This window comes from Gasterosteus aculeatus, chromosome Y (assembly GCF_964276395.1).
Source record: "Gasterosteus aculeatus chromosome Y, fGasAcu3.hap1.1, whole genome shotgun sequence".
Classification (NCBI taxonomy): domain Eukaryota; kingdom Metazoa; phylum Chordata; class Actinopteri; order Perciformes; family Gasterosteidae; genus Gasterosteus; species Gasterosteus aculeatus.
In genome coordinates, this window is record NC_135709.1 from 8,946,030 (window position 1) to 8,973,152 (window position 27,123).

The 27,123-nt window shown below is 42.0% G+C and overlaps 1 pseudogene; it reads right to left on the reverse strand.

Annotated features, from left to right (window-relative positions):
- Window positions 1-676: 676 nt before the first annotated feature.
- On the reverse strand, window positions 677-24,742 carry LOC120812546 (uncharacterized; annotated as a pseudogene).
- Between the last annotated feature and the right edge of the window lie 2,381 nt (window positions 24,743-27,123).

A 27,123-nucleotide genomic window follows, 5' to 3' on the forward strand; every position in this document is an offset into this window, starting at 1 on the left:
CGGGTCTTTGACACAGCATTTAAAGGATGAAACAGAAACATGTCTGTGTATGTTCCCTAGAACCTCTGGGAGATTCACACATGGATCGTTTTATTGACATGCTGAATTAAAGGCAAAATACAGTAGCTCTGTGTGTCCTGACGTTTCCAGTGAAAAGACTGATATGATTCCGGTAATTCAAAGTGACTTATGACACATATTGTGGAACAACACTTTACTCTGTTCAGAGAACACTTTCCTGGTACCCTGAGGAAATCGACAACGACATTTACAATCAGTTTCAGATGAAAACCTTATGGCGTACGATGTTATGGCCCATTAGCAGCCTCTATTCAAAGCCACAGCGCCAATCTATCTTTTGTTCTTTTATGGCTCCTTTTCTTTTTTTCAGTCTCTGCTCTACTGACCAACTTCACAGTCAAATTTACTAGGAAAGTACATAGAAACATGTGAACAGTGTACCTGTAATATTGTGTAAGAGAGCTTATGTTGTGTATGTAATATCAAGTAGTATATTATAGATGGAAGATTTGATGATTTTTTTAGGTAGCTAATGGAAATTGTGTATATAGAGTTTTACTAATTCAAATAAGACACAAACCTTTTACACAGGTGTAAATAAACAATCATTTTCGGCTGTTTTTTATTCCTGGGTTGACATTTCTCCTTTTGCACGTTCGTAAACAACTCGCGCAACAGCCTGTCATGGTCCAAATGCCACCGGCCCGATAAACAACACTCCACTCGACTTTCTAAGTGTTCCACTTGAACGTCGTCTCCGTACTGCCAGAACTCTCCCAGGCTGAAGGTCACTCTGTTCCTTGACCCCGTACGCTAGGCTCCTCCTCCGGCTGCACCTCCGTGACCTGCGCCGCAGTCTCGCCCGCCGCTTTGGACCCGTCCCCTTCCGGCACATCGTCCGGGCTGTCCGCCCACCGCCCGACTCTTCGGACTCCCTCGCCCACCACGGGGGGATTAACGCAGGGGTTGTGGCCTGCAGGTGAGACAGGCCCGGGAAGTGACGTATTTTGTTCCGATTCACGTCGATGACGGCTAAGAAGTGCATTTCCAGCAACACCGACGGGAACGCCGCCAGCTGGTTCCCAGCGAGCCAAATTCCCCCGAAGCTCCTCCAGCAATCTCAGCTCAGTTGGTAAACTCTCTATCTGGTTAAAACCGAGGTGCAGGGTCTTTCAGTTAGGGAGCTCACAAACTACCTGTGGAAAAACAGTGAAGCAATTAGTCTCGGAGAGAGGGCTAGCGCAAATCGTGGCACCGGCAACTTGCTGAGGCACTTCCTGTTGCAGGTTCTGGTGCCGCGGCGAATGGTGGCAGCTGCCTCGAGTTTACGGCAACTGCCTCGCCTGTTGCCTCGGCTGAGTGAGGTACCTCGAGCGGTACCACGAATTCAGGGGCCGGTTCATCGGTCGAGAGAGGTACCTCTAGCGGTACCTCGAGTTAAAGGAGTCTTGCCACGACCAAAGGGACCTGTGCATCGGCTGATAGACGTACCGGGAGTTTAAGGGAGAGGTGCCACGGCAGTTAAGGGAGTGTAGGATATTAGAAACAAATTGACGACCCGGTTCATAAATTAATAAAATGCATATAGTGTACACCAGAATACAGCCATGATTCTGAAACTGTAATCAATAAAGTAATGACAATATTGTAAAACCACTGTAATTCTGCAACTGTAATAGAATAATACCAATGCAGTTATGATTGTATTTGATGTAATGTAATCAACTGGAATGCATGCATGTAATACTTGCACAACAACTGATATTGACTAAGGATCATTCGAAATCCGAGTTACATTGAACTCACCAGAAGACCACTCCCAGAGGTGTGGACACTAACTTTCACACCTTTAAGCATTGTTAAAAATACCTGTAGGAACCATTGTTCTCGAGTTCACTGGTGGAGGCGACAGACGGGCACTAGGGATGGTCAAAGGACTGACCTGGGACCTGTTGGTTGCTAAGACCAGCGGCTCCTCAACTGAGATGTTCTTTTTACCGCAACGCCATCTCCTTTATTAAATACATTTGATTTTAACCTTTTGATCAGCAAAGACCTCTGTCCGTCCGGCGTTTCTTCATTATTCACGTTATTTAACTGATCAGTCATAGAATGAATGGAAACCTAGTATAGGCCTCTAACCGGTTGGGGATAAACGTATAACAATTTATAGACTGTATACGTAATGCACTGTGTATAACGCGCTAGCAGAGTTAAGTCCACAAGGCCTGATGGAACCAGGAGTGATACCAGCAGTAATTGAGTGGAAGAGGTTCGCGTTGTAATGGCGGTTCTTCGTTGTCTCCGTAAGCTCTCTTAGACTCTGTTAGGCGGCACAATAAATTAAAATATGAACTAGACGACGCCAATGAGGCTAGATAACAAGATTAATAAATTTGGAACTTGTGAGGACAGAGCCACGCGCCGTAGTGCCAAGAACTGACTAAAACTTTGTGGATAATTAAGTGCAGGGATAAATAGACCTAAAATAATAAGAGATAAGATAAGAAATAGGTCATCATATAACTCGCCTTGCAGGTGAGGACAGAGTCACAGACCAGCGCGCCAAGACCCTCAAGGCTGGAGTTACAATTAAAATTCGAAAAAGGTGAGGATAGTGCCACGGCCGTCTGCCAAGACCCAGAAATAATAAATTACTGGATACATTTTTACAATAAATATAGATCAGTTGAAAACGTTGCGAATTTGTATATAATTGTATATTGTATGGTTTTGATTGGAAAGACCACAACCGGTGAAGTTTTTGTTTTGTAGCCTAAACTCGTGAGGACAAAGGAGCACATGGCCTAAACAGGGCCTACAAGGCTTTGTTCTTTGAAACAAAGGGCTGTGATCAGAACCACCATTGGTTGGGGTTGGGGAACGTGGAGCACATGTTTTTGGAACATTACAGGATGGCGGGCGGAGATAAATAGAGAAAACGGTTAAAAGATGGCTGAAAAATAAATTCTCAGCACGGTCTACAGAGGGGATAACAATGACTTGTTATCCACCACTACTTGGGGTGGAGAACATGTGCTTTGGAGATTTCCAAAATGGCAGCCGGCAACAGTTAAAAGAAGAAAGTTGCACCAGATGTAACAGTTTTTGTATTTCCCACCTCCACTCTGTATTTCCATTAAACAGTGTCTCCCCTTGTCCCCATTTTCCAAATGATCCTAACATTTTTTTTCTTCCTCCATTCTTAGGACCATGTGATTTTTGCTTGCATTACAAACGGTCTATGGACTTTTTCTAGGCTCTATGTGATTCTTTATGTTTTAACGTGTATATAATTGTTCTCTGCTTACATTAACACAATTTTTCCACTTATTGTTTAAACATTTTTACAATTACTGAGTTTGAGAGAGACTCTAATCAGAGTCTGCAACACATCACACACAGACACACACAGCAGCAGCACACCTGAAGGTGCACATTAACATGCACATTAGCACACACACCCTTGGGTCTTGGGCAAGAGACAAAGGACAGGACGCTGTCTGTGGAGCCGGTCTGGTAAGACAAAAGGGAGTCGTTCCGAGAGAGGTGCGACCCATAGGGACGTAGAGACGGTCAACAGTCCAGTGGGTGAATATATGTAAATAGTTAGCACAGAGGGAGACGTTTAAATGAGTGGGAAATAATGTGATGTGAGCCAAATCTATAGACCTTGTTGTAAATAATTTGTTATTTTCTCTTAAACTTAGGCTGCAAGTTGTTGAGTGTGGATATGAGATGTACAGTGCACGGTACATCTCATACAGCATCTTAATGACGGAAGCAAATTTTAGATCATAGGATAACATTAGTAAAAGGTAGTACGGAATGGAAAACTTTGTCACAGACCATCATCCTGTAATGATTTTATCAACAAACCATACACACATGTAACTACATATGATATATTGATATCATTTTCATTAGGAATAAATGAATGTTCTAGGTCACTAACAAACCATGAGTTGAGTTTTGAGTTCACAGGTAGAGAACGCAAGTAAGCTGCCCTGACGACTGAGAATGCAAATGAAAGTCCAATTGTGATGGAAAGACAAAGATCATCACACGTCCTGGAGCCCAGAGGCTGCAAGGAGAAAAGGAAGGAGCAGCGAACGGCAGAGGTCAAAAGGTGCTGACAGCTGATCAACAGGAGGGACTTAGCAGGAAGAGCTCGCCAGCCAGCGTTGAACTTTGAGCCAATGCAAAGAAGTCTGAAGCTGACCTGATGCAGATTCTAACACATTTATTTTGAGACATGTGTTAAAATAACACATGCCTCAACAGGAGGGATGTAGATATAGAAATATTTTTCCAAATTGAACGATGGGAAAACTTAACAAAATAAATTACTAAAAGAAAGATTTAGATACCGGAGGAAACGTATTGTCAACAGCTCACAAGAGTTGAATCAACAAACAGCTCACAATTTGACTTCTATTTCTGGAATGAATTTGAAATATTGTTCTTCTCATTCAGTCAGCAGGACTGATAGTAAAGTAAATGGTACAAGACCAGGAGGAACACCTGGGAAGAGCACCAAGACACACACACACAAACACACACACACACACACACACACACACGTAGGCACCCCATTGTGCTTCTCTATTCAACAGCTGACCAGGGAATCCTGGTCTTCCAACACCTCGGATCCCCCGATCAGTCTGGTCACAGGACCTGCGAGATTCTCAGGATCAAGAAGAGAGTGGATCTCAATCACACGTCAATGACGACCACTACTCGTCGCCTGACCAAGCCTTTGATAACAAGAAGAAGTATACACTCAACCATAATCCCACAAACACTTTAGTTTTTGTACAAGTTTTATCCACATTGAACATCTGGTCGGACAGTGAAAGAGATTCACCTTTCCGTTGAGTCGTACTCATTAAGATAACAGTATTGTCCCGAATAAACAAAACATAACTATAGACACAGTGAACAACAGACAGGAATGCATCACCAATAATTGATAAACTACGTTAACCTAAAAGTCACATCAGTAGAATGGAAGCTATGGGAATACCTGGGGGGTGTCTAATGAGTTTCAAGTCACACACAAGATCTAGAAGACGCACCTCTACCCCTGCTGGAGCAGAGAGGGATGACACAGAAGAGGAGAGACCACCTGTCAACCACCTGAGCGGCGCCATAGGGAACCGTGAGCAGTGACCAAACAACCATCATCTCGCTGAGAGGAAGGACTTCCTCAGCCCAGAGTCTGCTTGACCACCGTGCAGGACCAGGAGGAAGCATCAGGACCGACCACAGCAGAACCAGCACCGCAGAGCCGGACCAGAAGCAAGACAAGCATCGTTCTAGGAGACCAGAAGCAAGACTAGGACCGATTCAGAAAGGGTCCAAGAAACCTTCCGGTCTCCCTTTTGAGGGACACGGCCGTTCCAGCAACCCTTCGTCTTCCCACTCCGGGGACAACGACAGCCCAGCACAGACATAACCTCGATTTCCAGTACAGACACTTCCAAGTTTCAAAGCCCCTCTATAAACACTGCCCCATGGACAACAACAACCATTTAGCATAAGAGATCTTGAGAATGATCGAGAAAACACCTGCACGCACAAATGTAGGTGAACCACTGCTGAGAGCTCTCACTGAAGAACCAGCAGAGAACAGTGACATGGACAACCGCTTCTCAGGTTTATTGGACTCATGATTTAGCAAATACAAACAATTGTTTATTTCTGTGATAACAGTCTCCATTATGGCCAGCATTCTATTCCTCTGTGGATGCTGTTGCATCCTCTACATTAGGACTCTTATCATTAGAATCATCATAATCACCAGCCCCATGTTGCCATAAGGTTTATTAAATTAATGTGTCCTGTATCAATTTATACTGTACACATGACATCCGTGATGAAATGTTAAATCCTGGGAGAAGATCTTTCAATCTCTCCGACAGATTTCTTCCTCGTTTTATTCCCAAAAAGGGTTTTCGAGGGAGTTTTTGTTGTGTGCCAACAAGGTGTGTCCAGATGCACATCTTATGATTAGAATGTGTAAGATTAAGCGTGTCATATTGGATCGAACGTTATGCTAAACAAATAGAGACGACACATCTGACAAAACTGAGGAATTTGATGAACCGATCCCTCTGATTGGTTTTTACACCAAAATTGGTGTAAAGGGATGGATTGTAGGATATTAGAAACAAAAAATTGACGACCCAGTTCATAAATTAATAAAATGCATATAGTGTACACCAGAATACAGCCATGATTCTGAAACTGTGTAATCAATAAAGTAATGACAATATTGTAAAACCACTGTAATTCTGCAACTGTAATAGAATAATACCAATGCAGTTATGATTGTATTTGATGTAATGTAATCAACTGGAATGCATGCATGTAATACTTGCACAACAACTGATATTGACTAAGGATCATTCGAAATCCGAGTTACATTGAACTCACCAGAAGACCACTCCCAGAGGTGTGGACACTACATTTCACACCTTTAAGCATTGTTATAAATACCTGTAGGAACCATTGTTCTCGAGTTCACTGGTGCAGGCGACAGACGGGCACTAGGGATGGTCAAAGGACTGACCTGGGACCTGTTGGTTGCTGAGACCAGCGGCTCCTCAGCTGAGATGTTCTTTTTACCACAACGCCATCTCCTTTATTAAATACATTTGATTTTAACCTTTTGATCAGCAATGACCTCTGTCCGTCCGCCGTTTCTTCATTTTTGAACACAACAGGAGCTATGCCTCGGCTGATAGACGTAAGGGAGAGGTGCCACGGCTGTTAATAAACGTACCGGGAGTTTGAGGGACCAGTGCCGCGGCAGTTTCCGTTAATTTTAGTATTCATATGTATGCAACATGTGACAGTATAATACAGTTTGAGTACGACTGTTATCTGCGGGTCGAGTTGCCGTGGCGAGTCGTGGCAGCGGCCACAACTTCACGACAGATGCCTCGACTGTTGCAGTTTTCTTTTCATATTTTGACAAAATGTGACAATACTATCCTGTACTCTGTCCTTAGGAGTACGAGTGTTGTTGTAATTGGTTTAGTCATAAAACGCCGATAAGTGATGCAATAGCTTCCCGTTTAAGTTCAGCTAAGCTAATATGGGCTAAGACCACTCGTTGCCTTGGTTAAGATAACCACGTTCCGACAGCGCCCCGAATGACTGCAAATTGTAAATATTGATGCATTGTTGTGTATATTATATGTAATATACACAACAAGCTTTAAGCACTTCTCAATAGTTTCAAAGTTACAATGCATCAATATTTGCACAATGCATCAATATTTACAATTTACAATATATATATATTAGTAGTAGTATCGGTATATAATATAGTAGTATAGGTATATAATATAGTTATATTACAGTTCATTCAAAGGCCTAATTTTTTTCTCAGTGCTGAAGACACGTCAGGAAGTGACAGAAAGCAGTGGTGAGAAATGTTCAAATCGTTCGCAGTATAAAACCAAGCCACACTTACAGAGATGATTTTGAGCACATATTATATATTTTTGTCAAGAGTACTAGGCTTAAAACAAAAGTGTTAATTTTTTACGGACTTATCTGCTAAAACGCAACACTTGATGGCAGTTATCATTCAGCGCATTCACAAAAGAACAGAACTTGATTTATGCATTGCATTCATGCACAGTAAAAACAATGGACGTGAAAAAACACCATATAGATGAATCTAGTGATTCTTTAATAAAATACTTTTTAAGAAATACATGTTTGTCTCCCTAGTAAACAATAAAAAACTGTTTATAGCATGATATTGTCATAAACCGGGTACCTTCCTCTTTTTCCTTTCCACCCCTTTCATGTAATTTACACACTCGCACCCCCCCTTCACATACACACACACACACACACACACACACACACACACACACACACACACACACACACTTAATTACACCTGCTCATTCATTCCCAGCTGCTTCTCATTCTCTCATTTCATCACCTGACGGTTCGTGCTGAACTATTATTGTCCCGTTGCTAACCTCTGCTTTACCCAGCCTCCAGTTTGACGTGAGCTGCCTGCTGTCTGGTGCTTTCTCCCTGGACCTTCGTTCTCTGCTCACTGGGCTTCACCATTGCTGGCCAAACGCCCGTATTCTTCTGTTTGTGTGTTTGTGTTCATTAAAACACTTTACGTTCCCTTGCGTTTGGGTGGTCGCTTTTTCACAAGCACAACAGATATAGCCAAAAGGAAATAAATATAATTTAAAGAATGTCATTTTTCATTTTACCTAACATCCATCATGAAGGTACTGTCTGTTGCCTGATTATGAAACAATATAGAATAAGGTTAATACTTTAATCCAGCAGCTTTTGTGCACTGGATATCTAAAAACAGTCATGCACACAATCAAGCTCAGGCAAATTCTTTTGTCAACAATTGTAGTCAACATTCGCTTAGCTGCACTAAAATGGGAAGCCGTTGTATCACTTATTGGCTTTTTATTACCAAAATAATAACTACCAACACTAGTACTTTTAAAGGCAGTATTGTATTGTCACATATTGGCAAATTATAAAACAAACATATCACATATTTGGGAAATAAAACGACAACTGTCTGGCGCAAAGTCGAGGCGGCTGTCGTAAAAAGCTGGCTCAGTTCTCCGTGGAGGCTGTAAAGCTTGTTGTTGCCCAGGTAAAGGATGCTGAGCTGAGGCAGTCTTCAGACCGCCTCAGGGAGCTCCTCAAAGCAGTTAAAGTCCATGGCCAAGAGCTGCAGCTTCTTCAGGCCCTGCACCTCGGCAGGTAGAGTGCTGAGGTTGTTGTCACTCAGGTAGAGCTTCACCAGCTCGTGGAAGACGCAGGCGGCGACCGGCAGCCGGCGCAACTGCCGCCCGCTGAGGTCCAGGGTCCGATCGGGGGGCATTTCCCTCAGGTCCCCCACCAGGTAGCGCTGACAGCGCTCCGAGGGAACGAAGGCGACGGCGCCTCGCATTGGTCAAATAACCAGTATGTTCAGGCTTCATGAGCAAATACAGAATCCCTTTGTGTTCCTTTCCAAAGCCGCAAGACGCAAATGTTTATACTTCTCATCCAACCACAATCAAATTCACTGTGTGCATTGCTCCATTTATCTGGATGGGTTTTTGTGTGTGTGTGTTTGTGAACGACGACAAGCCGGAAGTAACGAGGCTGTTTTTAAAATGTAAGGAGTAGAAAGTACAGACATTTGCGTGAAAATGTAAGGAGTAGAAGTAAAAAGTCGTCTGAAAAATAAATACTCCAGTAAAGTATAGATACCCAAAATTTCTACTTAAGTACAGTAACGAAGTATTTGTACTTCGTTACTTGACACCTCTGTGTGTGAGGATAGTCACAATTGGAGATTTAAAACGCACCTACCTCCAAATGTTTTCCTGTTGATGTCCATGACTCTCACCATCTCTCAGCAGTGAGCCATTTGTTTATGCAATCTAATGGGTGTGGTGGAAATTTGTGGATTTAGCCACAATTTGTGGATGTGAGAAATCAAAAGTATCTTGAGCTTGCTTTGTGATTAAGTAGGAAGATCTGACCAAGTTGAAGAGGAGAACAGGAGCTTATATACACTTCAGGGAGGTTTGTGCTGCCTCAGCACAGGAGAGCCCACCCCTCAAAGAGGAGTGTTGGAAAAGTACCAGACGACGTAGGGGTGACCCCGTGACCCTCCCTTAAGGGACCCAGACAATCAACAACATCTAAAAGGTCAGTCAGGGCACGTATGATTTCATCTGTGTCTTATCTTACCCTGGACTGCCTTAAGTCACCGGCTCACATCAAAGGTCACATTCCTGAGAGCCTCACCCCACACAGGCTCAACAATTTTCCCCCAACAATGGGCTGGAAATGTATTGTATTCCCATGGCAGATGCTCCCCAGTGCAGTCCTCTCACCATCTCTCTGTGGCTCTGAGCTTTGCCCTGACTCTCATGGAGATAACAACAGCTAGCCACTCTCTCCTCCCTATTTGTGCCTAATGACTTTCCCACCCTACTTCACTGAGATGACAGAGGTGGGAGAGAGAGAGAGAGAGAGAGAGAGAGAGGGGGAGGGAGAGAGGGAGGGGCAGGGTGCAAAGCTTAAGAAGGGCCTTGTGATGAAAGAGCAACGATGGTCATTTACATCGTGTTTCAATCCACCCAGGCAGATTTCTGGGTTTGTGCCACACAGGCAGTCAAGTGGGAAATTACAGAAGGTGCAGAAGACCAGAGTTTGTATGTCTGATGTTGATTGCGGTAATTAATTAAGTGTTTTGGCAGGGAGGAAAAAAATTAAATTACAGGATCCCAGAAATACTAAGAGGTGCACTGAAATGTCACGGACACGTTGCTCTGTACATTTTGTAAGTGTCGCTTTTTAAACTGTGTCGTCAATCATTGCAGAGACAAGATTTTAGTGCCGTAATCCCGCTTAAACCCTCCAAGTGGGCTTTTAGTTTTCCACATTTAAGAACTCAATATAATTTCCTATTTGTTGGGGGAAGTACTTCTCTGTTGCCCAAGGTGTGATTTGCAACGGCTATCTTGCATACTTTAATTAGAGCTACTTTCCAACTCGATAAAACTGAGAAGGAATTTCATGTTCCTTATCAGAAGGGATACTGTTTGCCCCCTTGTCTGTCTTCACTCACCGCCAGACCGGTTTAAGCACTGGTCCTTCTCCTTATCCACTGCCTGGGGGCCTCAAACAGGCAACAGTAGGCCCACAACCCTGTAGAACCACGTTGGTGCCATTATAGACCCTGTTCATGTGTCCATGAGTTTAAATGTGACTGTAAAAGCTGTCGATGTTCCATAGCAGGGAAAGCAATGGAGTAATTAATTGTCCTATTAAGTGATTACTGGATTACTAATGTGATTATGCCCTCATTTATGTCATCTCTGAACTGCTTTTCCTGAAGGAAAAAAACACATAAAAATGTATGGCTGTCAAACTGTCTATGAAAGGTCTTCCTGACAAAAAAAGTGATTTAATCCGTTTCCGAAGTGAATAAAGAGTTTTCAAGATCTTTCACAGGCCTATAGTTGGCCTAAAGTATAGCAGTTTATTCTACAATCCAGAAATAGTGAAGATTGTGGTGGAAATTTGTGGATTTAGCCCTTGTGAGAAATCAAAAGTATCTCAAACTTGCTATGTGATTAAGTATTTATTACTAACTAGAATATAGGAAAAAGATAAAGAATACAGAAATCATCACAGACAGAAGTCAAATGATTACAATTCAGCTGAAAAGGGACAGATGTTCCTTCCCCCAAAAGGAGCAGGAAGATCTGACCAACTTTTTGTCATTTTTGACAATCCGGAATCAACTTAAGAAATTCTAAACAACAATCAAATCGAAATTAAGGAAGAAAATTAAACAACAAAGAAAACACTTAGAACATACATCAGTGGTGTAAATTCACAAAGATTCATAACATCACATCATTAACTTCTAGGTACATTGAGAACTCTTGCTAAACATTAACACATAAAATGCTGTCTACACACAATCCTCACACTCATCATCACTGTCAGAGCTATCCGGATAGGGTGGAGTCCATTTCTGAACCGGACACTGTATAGTAGTACTTGTGTGATCAACTGATACATGAGTACTAACAACCTTCCTTACAAAGAGCTTTAAAACAGTTACAATTAGGGTTATAACAATTACAGACAAAATGATGCCCCCTAATTAGCAGTTCCTAGAAGAGAGAAGTTCCCCATGATCCAACCCGTGCTTGTATTTCCCCAAAAGGATTCCAGCCGTGGTCTTTATGCAATTCCTTAATGCCTTGCTCTGTGTCTGCCACCGCATCATAAACTGATGATGTTGCATTGGAGATGTAAGCACAACATTCAGTGTTGATTATCTTGCATACCCCGCCTTGTGAGGCCAGAACGAGGTCCAGAGCCATTCTATTTTGTAGTACCATGTGTTTGATGTCATTTACTTCCTTTTGCATTTCGAAAAGTGCTATTGAAGTCTTATTCATGTGTCTTTCCAGTACTGTTGAGAGTGCCCTTATTTCCTCTTGGCTCCTGTAGGTGCCATACGATGGTATTAGTATGCTCAAAATCCTTGAACCTAGTGAAATGGCGCATTTATGACGTACATGGAACGGCGCAAGTTCCTTGGAGTCAGCTTATCTAATTAGGGGTATAAGATATGCTAAATAGCATTCCCCAGTAAATGACCTTTTACGAAGGTTCCCTACGACCGGAACACAGATGTAAGCGATGTTGCCACAAACTAAATACACCTTTTCCGGTAATGCAAGGTCTTTAGACTCAATGGCAAAGCTGATATCCTAATTACTACAGTCACTCGTACCTAGATGAAATCATCCAGAGCATAGAAGTTAACACAACGGCTGCCGTTGGTTAAGGGATGGACCGGAATGGGAGGTGCTGGTTTGGTACAATCTCTACTCTGAGGTCTGGTTGGGATTAAAGGTTTTTACTACAATTATGTCTACTCCAAGTCGAATGTGTGACTTTGAAATCATTTTCCCAGGGAATGCCCTGTATGCCCATCTCCAATCGAATAGACAGTAGGAGCTAGCGCAAATCGTGGCACTGGCAACCTGCCGAGGCACTTCCTGTTGCAGGTTGCGGTGCCGCGGCGAATCGTGGCAACTGCCTCGACACTGCAGCAGTTGCCACGATTTCACAAGCCAGTTGTCACGAAGTCGAGGCAGTTGCCACGAAGTCGAGGCACTTGCCACGATTTCACGAGGCAGTTGCCACGAATTCGAGACACTTGCCACGACTTCGAGGCACTTGCCACAATTTCACGAGCCAGTTGCCACGACTTCGAGGCAGTTGCCACGATTTCACGAGGCAGTTGCCACGAAGTCGAGACACTTGCCATGACTTCAAGGCAATTGCCACGGCTTCACGACAGCTACCTCGACTTTGCCGCAGTGGTGCCTCGACGGTTGCCGTTTTTACGACAGCTGCCTCGACTTTGCGCCAGACAGTTGCCGTTTTATTTCCCAAATATGTGATATGTTTGTTTTATCATTTGCCACTATGTGACTACAATACTGCCTTTAAAATTACCAGTGTTGGTAGTTATTATTATTAACTATTAACTATTATTATTATTCCTGCCTAGTGCAATAACACTTTACAATAAATCATCCCTGGCTAAATAATGACAATAATAACCCTGTACTGCTGCTGCTCTTTCCTCTTCCTCTTCTCCTTTTACAAATTATTATTATTGTCTCTTTTGGAAGGTTATTCTTTTGTTTCAGTTTATTTAATTTAATTTAATAATTTAATATTTCTATCTTATTATATTGTATATAATGTGTATCTTTTTATTCTATTTTCTTCCCTGTACATGCTGCTGCGTGTTGAGTGTTCTTCTGATCAAGGTTCAAAAACAGACAACTTAAAAGCATGGCCTTAATGTGGTTCTATAGTGTGATAATGTTTTAAAAGTAATAGCATCCAATTATCAAAAAATGACTAAGATATTACACTCCATTTAGAATTAATGAAAAAAAATATTAACCGCAACTGGTCAAATATTTCTTTTATCATCTTGGAAAATAATCTAGATGGTGTATCAATGCAGAATCTGTATTGTATTCTAGCATTGTTGTAATAAAGAGGCAGCACTACTGGGTCTCTTGTTATTTTGCAAATATCTGTTGCAATGAATACAAATGCAAAGAGTAACAGGTTTTTTTGCGTGTGTGTGAGAAAATTTGATGAACCCTTTGCAATTTGGAAATAGTAATTAGTATGGTATAATTTAATAGCTAATTTTACTAAATGAATATCAAATGTGTAGGCTGTAACATATAAATCACATTCAAAGACTTCGAAAAATGAAGAGTCAAACAAACAAACTGTTAGATTTGGTTGGAGCTTTATGACAAAAAAGGTAAATTAGACTAATACAATTAAAAATATACAGATATATGATAAAAGGTTATATTCACTACATTTTGGCAACAGAAGCAGGCAGTGCTGTAGTGTTGCAACAGCAACTACACCAGTACTAGAATTGTGTAAAAAAACAGCTGCGCAAACAAATAACATTTCACTATAGTTTTATAAAGTTAGAAAAAAAATACAGTTTAAAAAAACGTTATATAACGGGGGTGATATTAAAAAGTGCTCAAAAGCCTAGTGAATGTGAGCTGCATTTGTTTACTCCTGGTAAACAGGTGATGCTCACCTAAAGGTATACTCCCTCTCGTGGCTAAATGGGTCCCTCTTGTGGCTAAATGGGTCAATAACTTGTCTTTCAAAAGTGTGTGTGTGTGATATATATATTAAATATAATAAAATAAAATAACAAATAAATAAACAAAAAACATTTTAAAAACCCACAAACACATATGACTTAAAAGTAGCCATACTATTACAAATATAAACAGCAAAACCAACTATGCTGGTCTTTTGCAGTCATCGTGCTTTAGGAAACTCAAGTCGGGAACGGAGAAGTGTTACAGCGGTCGTTACTATAATTTATAATTCATAATACCCGTAGTTTGCCCACCCCTGGTATAGCTGCATGTCGAGATAACTGCTTTGCAAGCCGTGGCAGCTGCTGCAGCATGTCATGTTGACTGCCGCGGCAAGTCGTGGCAGTTGCGCTCGCCAGAGGACCTGCAAGACAGGAACTGTGGCAAGCTGATTGATCACGTGATGTTTACAATAGCTGGAATGATGCTGTTTGGGCCTCATGCGGTCACATGCACATTGCATCACTTATCGGCGTTTTATGACTAAACCAATTACAACCAACAACACAACGTACTCTTAAGCACAGAGTACAGGATAGTACAGGATAGTGCAGGAAAATATTGTCACATTTTGTCAAAATATGAAAAGAAAACTGCAACAGTCGAGGCATCATTGCCGCAAAGTCGAGGCAGCTGTCGTGAAGTTGTGGCCGCTGCCGCGACTCGCCACGGCAACTCAACCCGCAGATAACAGTCGTACTTAAACTGTATTATACTGTCACATGTTGCATACATATGAATACTAAAATTAATGGAAACAGCCGTGGCACCCCTCCCTTAAACTCCCGGTACGTTAACAGCCGTGGCACCTCTCCCTTAAACTCCCGGTACGTCTATCAGCCGAGGCACAGCTCCCTTAACAGCCGTGGCACCTCTCCCTTAACAGCCGTGGCACCTCTCCCTTAAACTCCCGGTACGTCTATCAGCCGAGGCACAGCTCCCTTAACAGCCGTGGCACCTCTCCCTTAACAGCCGTGGCACCTCTCCCTTAAACTCCCGGTACGTCTATCAGCCGAGGCACAGCTCCCTTAACAGCCGTGGCACCTCTCCCTTAACAGCCGTGGCACCTCTCCCTTAAACTCCTGGTACGTCTATCAGCCGAGGCACAGCTCCCTTAACAGCCGTGGCACCTCTCCCTTAACAGCCGTGGCACCTCTCCCTTAAACTCCCGGTACGTCTATCAGCCGAGGCACAGCTCCCTTAACAGCCGTGGCACCTCTCCCTTAACAGCCGTGGCACCTCTCCCTTAAACTCCCGGTACGTCTATCAGCCGAGGCACAGCTCCCTTAACAGCCGTGGCACCTCTCCCTTAACAGCCGTGGCACCTCTCCCTTAAACTCCCGGTACGTCTATCAGCCGAGGCACAGCTCCCTTAACAGCCGTGGCACCTCTCCCTTAAACTCCCGGTACCTCTATCAGCCGATGCACCGCTCCCTTTGGTCGTTGCATGCCTCCGTTAGGTCGTGGCAAGACTCCCGTAACTCGAGGTACCGCTAGAGGTACCTCTCTCGACCGATGAACCGGCCCCTGAATTCGTGGTACCGCTCGAGGTACCTCACTCAGCCGAGGCAACAGACGAGGCAGTTGCCGTAAACTCGAGGCAGCTGCCACGATTCGCCGCGGCACCGCAACCTGCAACAGGAAGTGCCTCAGCGAGTTGCCGGTGACACAATTTGCGCTAGCCCTCTCTCCTCGGTTTCTTCGTGAGCAAGTGTATGATGTATTCTTAAAGTGAAAGTTACAATGCTTTTCAAAGCTTCAAAGTGAGGGTGCAGATTTGTTTGGATTTTTATGCCTTGCATGTTTTATTAAAGCGACAACTGAGAGAGAGAATCAACATGATTAGACCGGAATTAAATTCTCCAACGAGGTCACCTTGATTCACATTAATGAGTCTGAGGAGAGGAGGACAGGGGGAATTTGTGTGTTTACATCGGCGTGCTCCCCTTTGGCTGCTTTAATCTGGCGACGATTGCAGAATGAAAGGTCAGCAAAAAAAAACAAAACAAGCTGTTTGGGGATTTTGTTACTGAGCCCATTAAAATGCAACTCTTCACATTAGCACCAATAGTGGTTAAACTCCAAGAAAGGAATAAATATGTATTTGATCACTGAATATATGCTCAAAAGGAAATCACTGAAGAATATTTATAATCCCGAGTCTTTGTAATGGCATCTACACTGAGCCGACTCGGCTGTGAGGGTTATGGCCCCAGGGGGCCACGTTAACAACCCCCGGCCTCATGATGCAGGGATCTGGAAGCTGAAAGTGAGTCGAGGGGAGTGATTATGTTAAAAGGAGAATTTGACTTTGGGCTAGTGGGGAGTAACTTTGGACAAGCGGAAGTAGATAGATAGATAGATAGATACTTTATTGATCCCTCAAGAGGGAAATGTTGGTATCACAGCAGCATGTACAGGGAAGAAAATAGAATAAAAAGATACACATTATATACAATATAATAAGATAGAAATATTAAATTAAATTAAGTTAAATAAACTAAAACTGAAACAAAAGACTAACCTTCCAAAAGAGACAATAATAATAATTTGTAAAAGGAGAAGAGGAAGAGGAAGAGCAGCAACATCACAGCAGTACAGGGTTATTATTGTCATTATTTAGCCAGCGATGATTTATTGTATTGCACTGGGCAGGAATGATCTCCTGTATCGGTCCTTGTGACCACGGAGCTGAAGGAGTCTGTTGGAGAACGTGCTCCGACGTCCCTGTAGCAGGTGGTGGAGGGGGTGGTCAGGATTATCCAATATGGATAACAGTTTCTTCAGTGACCTTCCCTCCAACACCTTTTCCAAGCTGTCCTGTTTGCAGCCAATGATGGAGCCGGCGTTCTTAACAAGTTTGTTAAGTCTGTTGGTGTCACCGGCTCCAATGCTGCTCCCCCAGCAGACCACGGCCATGTACAAAGCACTGGCCACAACAGACTGATAGAACATCTCCAACATCTTGCTGCACACATGGAAAGATTGAAGCTTCCTCAAGAAAAAGAGTCGACTCACCCCCTTCCTGTAGACGGCGTTGGGTTTCGGAAGCTCTCGAGGGAGGACTCAATCCTTTGTTCTCGTCCCGGCCGGAAACGAGGACACGAATGAGTCAATTCGTTTAAATTCAAAAATCAAAAGTTATTTAATTACTGAACAACGTAATAGGGATTACAATTACAAAGTGAAATACTAAGCGAACAGTGGAATATTTCGCGAAATAGAGAATCCTCTGAGCAAGTCTGAAGTGACTTATCAACGCGGCTGCAGGAGAAATTCTAACAGTCTTTTCCCCGCCATGGTCCTTTGAAAACTCTTGAGGTGTGTCTTCCTTGGTGCATTTGAATGTCATTGGCCTCTTCTCCAAAGGGTCTCCTCCTCCATTGTCCCCTTCACGTCGAGGTGTGAAGCTGCAGCTGTAACCTGAAACCTCTCTGTCCTAGCTGTCCCTCACACTCCAATGCACTCAATGTAGATACATTCGGCTTTATGCCTCAATGAGTGAATTTAACAAAGCATACATCGTTTAAGTCTTCATCTTATAACTAGTACACTTTCATTACAACAACCCATCATTAATGATCACCGTTCATCACACTTCATCATAAGATCTAAGACAGTTCATGTGGTTCAATTTTCAAGACATTTGCCTCAGTCGGCTGCCTTACATGAAGTTGTTCATTTGTTACCTGACAGGAGAAAAAACTCCCAAAAAACCCTCTTTGGGGAAAAATTGGAAGAAATCCATAAAGAACGGCAATTGGCATCCGTCCCCAGGTTTTAACATCACATTGTAACAGAATGTTAATGTGTACAGTGTTTATATGATTAACATGACTATGAATTGTGTTTGATTGAAATTGCATTCACTTCATCTAACATGTTAATGTAGTAACTAATATCTAATAACACACAAACTATAATTCTAACACTAAACATTATTACACGTACTATAATTTCCTGACTAGGGGTGCACTTCTGGCTTAAATCCCTAACAATGTTGGTCTTCCAGTTCAGTCTGTTGTCGATGGAGACACCCAGGTACTTGTAGTCCTCGACCATGGCCACCTCCTCTCCCAGAACCCTCAGCGGTAGCGAAGCCGTCGTCCTCCTCCCGAAGTCGACCACCATCTCTCTGGTCTTGGCCACGTTCAGGAGCAGGTGATTTCTGCCCGCCCACACCACAAAGTCCTCCACTACTGCCCTGTACTCCTCCTCCCGTCCATCCCATACATCCATACACCCTACCACTGCAGAGTCATCAGAGAATTTCTGCAGATGGCAGGACTCCGAGTTATACTAAAAGTCAGTGGTATATAAGGTGAACAGGAAGGGAGACAGAACAGTTCCCTGTGGAGCTCCAGTAACACTGACAACTTTACGGGACCTTCTGCTGCTTCAGGCCCAGGTTGAAGAGGGGTTGAAGGACCTCAGCCAGCTGGAAAGCACAGGTCTTCAGGACCCTGGGGCTGATGCCATCAGGTGGGGGGGGTCACGGCGTCAGTTGGGGAAGGGCCCTTTGAAGTGGCCTCACAGTCCATGCCGCTCACCAGGGGAGATAGAGGGGGGAGGGAGGAAGGCAGCAGAGGTGTAGGGGGGGTGGAGGAGCCCTTTGAAGTTGGGGGCTCTGTGTCCATGCAGCTCACCAGAGGCGACCGGGGGGAGGGGGGAAGTCAGCAGAGGTGTTTTGGAGGTGAAGTGTGAGGAGGAGACAGATGAGGGCTGTGAGCTGAACCTGTTGAAGAAGCAGTTCAGCTCGTTTGCCCTCTCCCCTGGTTGACTCTGTCTTCCCTTGAAGCCTGAGATCTCTTTCATGCCAGACCACACCTCCCTCACGTTGTTCTGCTGGAGTTTGGCCTCCAGCTTCCTCCTGTAGGAGTTCTTACACTCCCTGATCTTCACCTTCAGGTCGCGCTGAACTCCTCCCTGAGTTCCTCCCTGTCCCCAGACTTGAAAGCTGTAAGGAAGTGTAAGGACTAGAGAATCCCGAGGGAATGGAAATCAGTTATTTTATTCACTTTAAATCATTCAAGTTTTTTTTTTTTTTACTACTTGTATACACAAAGAAAATACAAATGATATATATATGTATATATATATATATATATAAAAAAAAAATAGAACAACAAAGAGCTAAGACACAACAGAAAAAAAACGGAAAAAAAGGAGTGGGATGAAGCATGACACTTATTTGATGTCCCACCCCTTTTCAACATGCTCTTCAGCCTGTACCCACACAGAATACTACATACACAATACAAAATACACCTACATACCACGCATACACTTCACAAATATCCAATCACAAAAACAAACATAGACCACATGCATATCCCTGCAAACATACCTATAACATGTATATATATATATATATATATATATATATATATATATATATATATATATATATATATATATATTGTTGTGTTCAATGAAATGAAGAAACGCCGGACGGACAGAGGTCATCGCTGATCAAAAGGTTAAAATCAAATGTATTTAATAATGGAGATGGCGTTGTGGTAAAAAGAACATCTCAGCTGAGGAGCCGCTGGTCTCAGCAACCAACAGGTCCCAGGTCAGTCCTTTGACCATCCCTAGTGCCCGTCTGTAGCCTCCACCAGTGAACTCGAGAACAATGCTTCCTACAGGTATTTATAACAATGCTTAAAGGTGTGAAAGTCAGTGTCCACACCTCTGGGAGTGGTCTTCTGGTGAGTTCAATGTAACTCTTTCGATTTCGAATGATCCATAGTCAATATCAGTTATGGTGTATTACATGCATGCATTCCAGTTGATTACATTACATCAAATACAATCATAACTGCATTGGTATTATTCTATTACAGTTGCAGAATTACAGTGGTTTTACAATATTGTCATTACTTTATTGATTACACAGTTTCAGAATCATGGCTGTATTCTGGTGTACACTATATGCATTTTTATTAATTTTATGAACCGGGTCGTATATTTGTTTCTAATATCCTACAATATACATATATATATATTTATATACATACTTACACTAAGAATAATAATATTTATTTAATAATAATGATATACCATATACATTATATATACTAAATGCAATATAACATATATATAGTGCTGAGTAGTTATACCAATCACCTTCTCTCTTCGTCACAGTACCTGTTGAGAATCACCAATTTGAGTCTTTTTTTAAACAGAGTCTTGCTTGGACTTTGCTTCAGGTCTTTTTGAAGTTTATACCAGACCTTCACACCACTGACTGAAATGCACATTCTCTTCATGGTGGTTCGAACCCTCAAGGTTCTGAAGTTAAGGTTTTCCCTGAAATCATAGCCCCCCACTCTATTAATAAACAGTTTTTGCACGTTATCTGGTAGTTGTTTATTTCTAGCTTTATACATCAGCATAGCAGTTTGAAATTCTACTAGATCTGGCAGTTTGAGGAAGCAGGACTGTATAAATAATAAGTTAATATGGTCGTGGAATCCTGCCTTATGAACCATTCTGATGGCTCTTTTTTGTAATGTACATAACGGTCGCAGCAGGGTTTTATCGGTGTTGCCCCATACTTCCATACAGTAACTCAAGTAAGGCAAAATAAGTGAGCAATATAGAATATGTAGTGCAGCATAATTTAGAAAATGTTTAGCTTTGCTAAGAACAGCAATACTTCGGGATATTTTAGACTGAATGTATTTAATATGCGGTTTCCAGCAAATCTTATGGTCTACCATCACTCCCAAAAACTTAATTTCATTAACTCTCTCTACTGACACATTATCTATTAGGATTTGCAAATTTGTTTTGCTTTTGCAATTACTAAACAGCATAAACTTGGTCTTATCCAAGTTTAATGATAATTTATTCATATCCAACCATATCTTAAGTTGACTGTAGGATATTAGAAACAAATATACGACCCGGTTCATAAAATTAATAAAAATGCATATAGTGTACACCAGAATACAGCCATGATTCTGAAACTGTGTAATCCATAAAGTAATGACAATATTGTAAAACCACTGTAAATCTGCAACTGTAATAGAATAATATCGATGCAGTTATGATTGTATTTGATGTAATGTAATCAACTGGAATGCATGCATGTAATACTTGCACAACCACTGATATTGACTAAGGATCATCCGAAATCCGAGTTAAACTGAACTCACCAGAAGACCACTCCCAGAGGTGTGGACACTGACTTTCACACCTTTAAGCATTGTTATAAATACCTGTAGGAACCATTGTTCTCGAGTTCACTGGTGGAGGCGACAGACGGGCACTAGGGATGTTCAAAAGGACGGACCTGGGGCCTGTTGGTCGCTGAGACCAGCGGCTCCTCAGCTGAGATGTTCTTTTTACCGCAACGCCATCTCCTTTATTAAATACATTTGATTTTAACCTTTTGATCAGCGATGACCTCTGTCCGTCCGGCGTTTCTTCATTTTTGAACACAACAATTTTGACTTAACTCTGAATTGATTTCAGACGAAAGCTGCTGCAAACTATCACCTGTACAAAAAATGTTAGTATCATCTGCAAACAAAACAAACTTAAGTATTTTAGAAACTTTACTGATGTCATTAATATAAAGAATAAACAATTTAGGTCCCAATACTGACCCCTGGAGGACACCACAAACAATGTCCAAGCAAGATGACTGGTGGTCACCCATTGGCACAAATAGTTGCCTGTTACTTAGATAGCTTTTCATCCAGTGCAAGACTACTCCCCTGATACCATAGCTCTCTAATTCCTTAAATAATATTTCATGATTTATTGTAGGGTTGTCGTGGCGCAGGGGTTAGAGAAGGTGTGCTGGGAAGCACAAGGTTGGTGGTTTGAGTCCAGGCTGCCCCATGTTCCATGTCAAAGTGTCCCTGAGCAAGACACCTTACCCCTAATTGCTCCCTGGGCAAAAATGTGAAAAAGCCATGGGTTTAAAGTGTAATGTAAGTCGCTTTGGATAAAAGCGTCTGCTAAATGACCTGTAATGTAATGTATCAAATGCTTTTTTGAGATCAATAAATATGCCAACTGCAGATTTATTTTTGTCTAAGGAGATGGTGACTTCTTCTATTAATTCAAGGACTGCCATTGCTGTGGATATTTGTGATCTAAATCCGTATTGGCTTTCAGAAAGGAGTTTATTTTTATTAATGAAGGTATCCAATCTACCCACAAATAATTTTTCCAAAATTTTGGAAAATTGTGGAAAAAGAGAAACAGGCAATTTGTAAAACAGTGTCTGTCCGCAGTGTCTGTCCGCAGTGGAATGACTTTTGCAATTTTCATCTTTTCTGCAAATTTACCCACTTGAAATGACAGATTACAGATGAAAGTCAGAGGCTGAATAATTTCCTCAATTACCTTCTTGATTATTGTCATGTCAATGCCATCACCGTCCGTTGACCGTTTGTTTTTACATTTACTGACAATATCCAAAATATCTCTTTCTCCCACTGCAGTGAGAAACATTGAATAAGTATTTCTGTTGATTAATGTTTCATTCAGAACTCCAGATGTTGAAGGATCTGGAATTTTTTCTGCCAGTTTGGGTCCCACATCTTTACTGTCCTCAAAATTTTCATCATTGTTTGTAAAAAACTGTGGAGATTTTTTCTTGATAATATTATTTAATACATTCCAAATCCCTATCATATTTTTCTTATTTCTATCTAATAAAATAGCAGTTAATTTATTCTTATATTTTTTATATTTATTCTCTACCTCCAATGATCTATGCTTTATGAAATCTTTATATAGTTTGTTCTTTTTTTACAGGCATTTTGCAATCCCTTCGTGATCCATGGAGCTTCTGAGTATTTGTTTTTCATGCGAGAACATTTTCAATGGACAGTTTTTGTCATATAATAATTTAAAGATATTCAGAAAATTTTCATATGCTTTATCAATATCCTCTCGTGCAGTACCGACTTCCAATTATGTTTCAATAATTCATCTTTGAATTTTTTGATTGATTCTTCTGTTCTTACTCTTTTAAACTGTGGCTTAATTTTCTCCTTACTTTTCATATAGACATTGTCACTAACTACAAAGACTGGTAGATGATCACTAATATGCTGGATTATTAATCCACTTATTGTATGGTTATCTAAAATATTAGTAAATATATTATCTATTAATGTGGCATTGTTAAGTGTGATCCTACTGGGTCTAGTGATTCTGGAAAAAAGGCTCAAACTGTACATGGTATTAATGAAATCTTCAGTAGGTTTATGATTGTTTGAGTTAAGTAGATCTATATTGAAGTCACCACACATGAAAAAGACCTTCTGAGATGTAACTGTATATGTTTGCCCAAGCCATTCTCTAAATATTTCCACATTAGAACCAGGAGCTCTGTATATACAACTATAACATTTTTTTTTCCATATATATTTAAACTGTTATGCACTCAAATACATCTTTAGTCACCGTGGTCATGTTTTCTACTATTTTATACTTTAGGTTTCGGTCCACATACACAGCCACTCCTCCACCAGTTTTCCCTTCTCTGTTGATATAATTTAGCTCATAACCCTCCAGGTTAAAGTCAGCCCCCTTCTCAGAGTTGGTCCAAGTTTCAGAGATGGCAATAATACTAAATGGCTGTTTAAACTGGCTCAGACAGTCTTTGATGCTATTAAAGTTTACATATAAACTTCTGCTGTTGAAATGTATGATTGAGAGCTTGTTGTTCACTTTAACTGTTGTGTTGTATTGATCCGTTGTATAGTAGCAGCAATTATCAACAATGTCATTGAAAAAGTTATTGTCTGGGTCTACATCCTCTTCCATGTCCTGACATTTATAGTCCGTATAGCTGAATTTTTTCAGTTCCAGGTTATTGGCACTAACAGTCATAGGTGTTAGTGTTGTATCCATAGATGATGAAGAAACAGTACCTGTAACATGTGACATGGTGATAATGAGTTGTGCGTGATATCACCTGTGATCCAAATGTTCCTCAAAGGGTTCAATTTGTCCAGCTCCGTGATGTCCCTCCAGAACCTTCGCCTCCTCCGGCGTTCCGTTCAGCTTAATGAAGACTTTACAGTTCGTGGTCCACGTAGACTGGATCTTCTTCTGCTTCCTCAGGAACCGGGCCTTTCTGGCATTGTCAGCGTTTTTCTTGGTCAGGTGCTCGTTAATGAAGACATCGGACCCTTTTAGCAACCTGCCCTGTTTTAGGAGAGCAGATTTGTGTTTCCGGTTACTAAATCGCATGATAATGGCTGGTTTGTCGTTGTGATCTCTTCTTGGGAGCGGGTGGCACGTTTCCACGGTGTCACAGTCCAGCTTTATCCCCATGGACAAGAGGAAAGAGGCCACCTGTTTCTCTGTGGAGTCGGTCACACCATGTGATGGCTCACCAGCCGGACAGGCCCCTGCGACCGCACCAACGTAAGAACGGACTTGACTTGACGGAAGAGCTTGACTCGCAATCCGGTGATGATTACATCGTTCATCCTGGTATATTGCTCCAAGTCTGCCACTCGGTTCTCCAGAGCATCGATTTGTTTATTCTTCTCCTCATTAAGAAGCCGCAAAGCCTTCACCTCTTCTACCAGGTTTCCCCAGAAAGAAAATCCAATTATTTCTTAATTTCTTCAAAGTCTTCCATGGCTGGATTTTTCTTTGGTCCCATACTGGCAACTGGTGCCCTGCTGTCAACAGGTGCCCCGCAATCAGTGTCAACAGGTGCCAATCTTTCACATTTAAATAATAGTTAGGAGTTGAGCTGCAACCAGCAGTTTATTTTAAAACAAATAATAAGTGGAACAACATCCTCCTCTACTGGTCAGAGTAGGTGAAGCACAAGCACAACTACCACAACGTGACCTTTGCTCTCATGGTATATTTTGAAAACCTTTTTGCGCGCTTTTTATTTCCTTCATTTAACCAGCCGACAATAGCAGCTCTCACCACTTTTTGAGTCTCAAAGAGCCACAATTGCTCTACAATATCCTGTGAGCGCTCAGCAGACCGTAAGCGGAGTAAGAGATTGGACGTCTGATAGCTGTGGTCGACCCAGCAGTCATCTTTAAAACCCTTTAGCACTCGAGTGGTGAAAGCAATTTCCATTCTCCTGATAACCTTTTCCTGGGGAGATAAGGCATTGCGAGCGTGAGCAAAATAGTTACCGGGTGCGCCAATAATTATTGGCTAATTATTTTGTCCTTACTGTTGCAAAATTAGCTGTCATTTTTGCTTTTATTCCCCCAGGTTAGAACAAGCGATCACATACGCTATTTCCCGGGAAACTACCACTTAACAGGCTGTCATGCTGGTGAAAACTTTTTTGATTTGGAGTGCAAACAACCGAATCAACGGACAGATATTTGCAGCTTTGGGCTGTTTTTTTTTCTTGGAAGACAGCTTGAAGAGTAGGGAAAGCTCAGTAGCTGACTTACGCTGGTGTACAGTACTAGTGAGTTTTCACCTTGAGTCTTTTAAATACAAGGCCTTCACATTTTCCCACATCGACCTGTGACTTTTGACTGCGCGTGAAGACAAAACGCTCTGGTCTTTTGCACCCCGTGTTGCCTTTGTCTGTGCCTGAATGCTGCAGTGCAGAGCGTGATCACTCTGCCACTCCGCCTTATCTGCAACAAAGCCGGCGCCACTGCAGCATGACAAATCAGGTGTGACCAGCACATAGACATACACGCAAACACGGACACATAGACGGACCCCGCAAATATCATTTACATACCCTACAACAGTGGTCCCCAACCACTGGGCCGCGGACCGCTACCGCTCCGTGGGCCATTTGGTACCGGGCCGCACCACAGAAAGAATATATTTTTTTTTTCTTCTGAAAAATGTTTTATTTCAAAAATTGACCGGCTTTTCTACTAATTACAGTATGTGCGCTCGTCCCTCTGACATATTCCCCACGTGTCGCCAGGCGTTTTTTTTCACACGCTCAAAGGTGTTTTCCACACGCTCACTGTTTTTCTCTTTGACAGTAAGGGGGCGGAGCCAGTCACCATGGTCTCTACACCTGATTGGTTACAAACCCCGTCTTTGGATTGGCTGGAGTGATGCATTCACACAACTACAGAAGCCCATTTCCGCAACAATGTAAGGGGTTAAATTATGAGATAAAACGTTGTCAGAAAACAAACGCCCCCCTTCGGTAATCGTAGTGGACCGTAGATGACAACCAGCTACAACCATCATTTACCATCATTACCGGCACATTAAGAGCAATGCATCCAGCTCGCAGACCGGTCCGTCAGTCTGAATCTGAATATCTAACCGAACTATGGAGGAGCCTGCGCATATCTTCCCTCATTATTTCCATTTTCCAAAAAGTCGATCCGTATTGAAAGTTGGCAAGATATTCACAGATTTGGACTTTTTTCCGGTATATGGACCGGTCTGAGACTAAGAGCAGCTTTTCTTCATTTAAAAGAGAAGTGAATCTGTTTATATTTTTAATATTTTTTTACATAGGCTACTTCCACATTGTGTTGAAATGCAAGCTGCATTGGTTCTTGCATTGTTGATAGAAAATCATATTTGGGACAAAGATTTTTTTTTCACTTATAAAAAATTCATTCATTCATTTCGTTCATTTTCTTTAATTATCAAATAAAGAAGGAAGTGATTAGCAACCTCCGAGTAGCAAACTCAGATTTGAGAAAATCTAGAAAATCGAGATGCATCAATAATTGTTTTATCAGTTTAGCATTGATAATCTTTTAAGAATCGATAATCGGTTTAGAATCGAATCGTTGACCTCTGAATCGGAATCGAATCGTGAGGTGCCAAGAGATTCCCACCCCTACTACCCCTCTTCTGAGGCATGTTATATTATTCCCACACATTCTGGCCAATCACA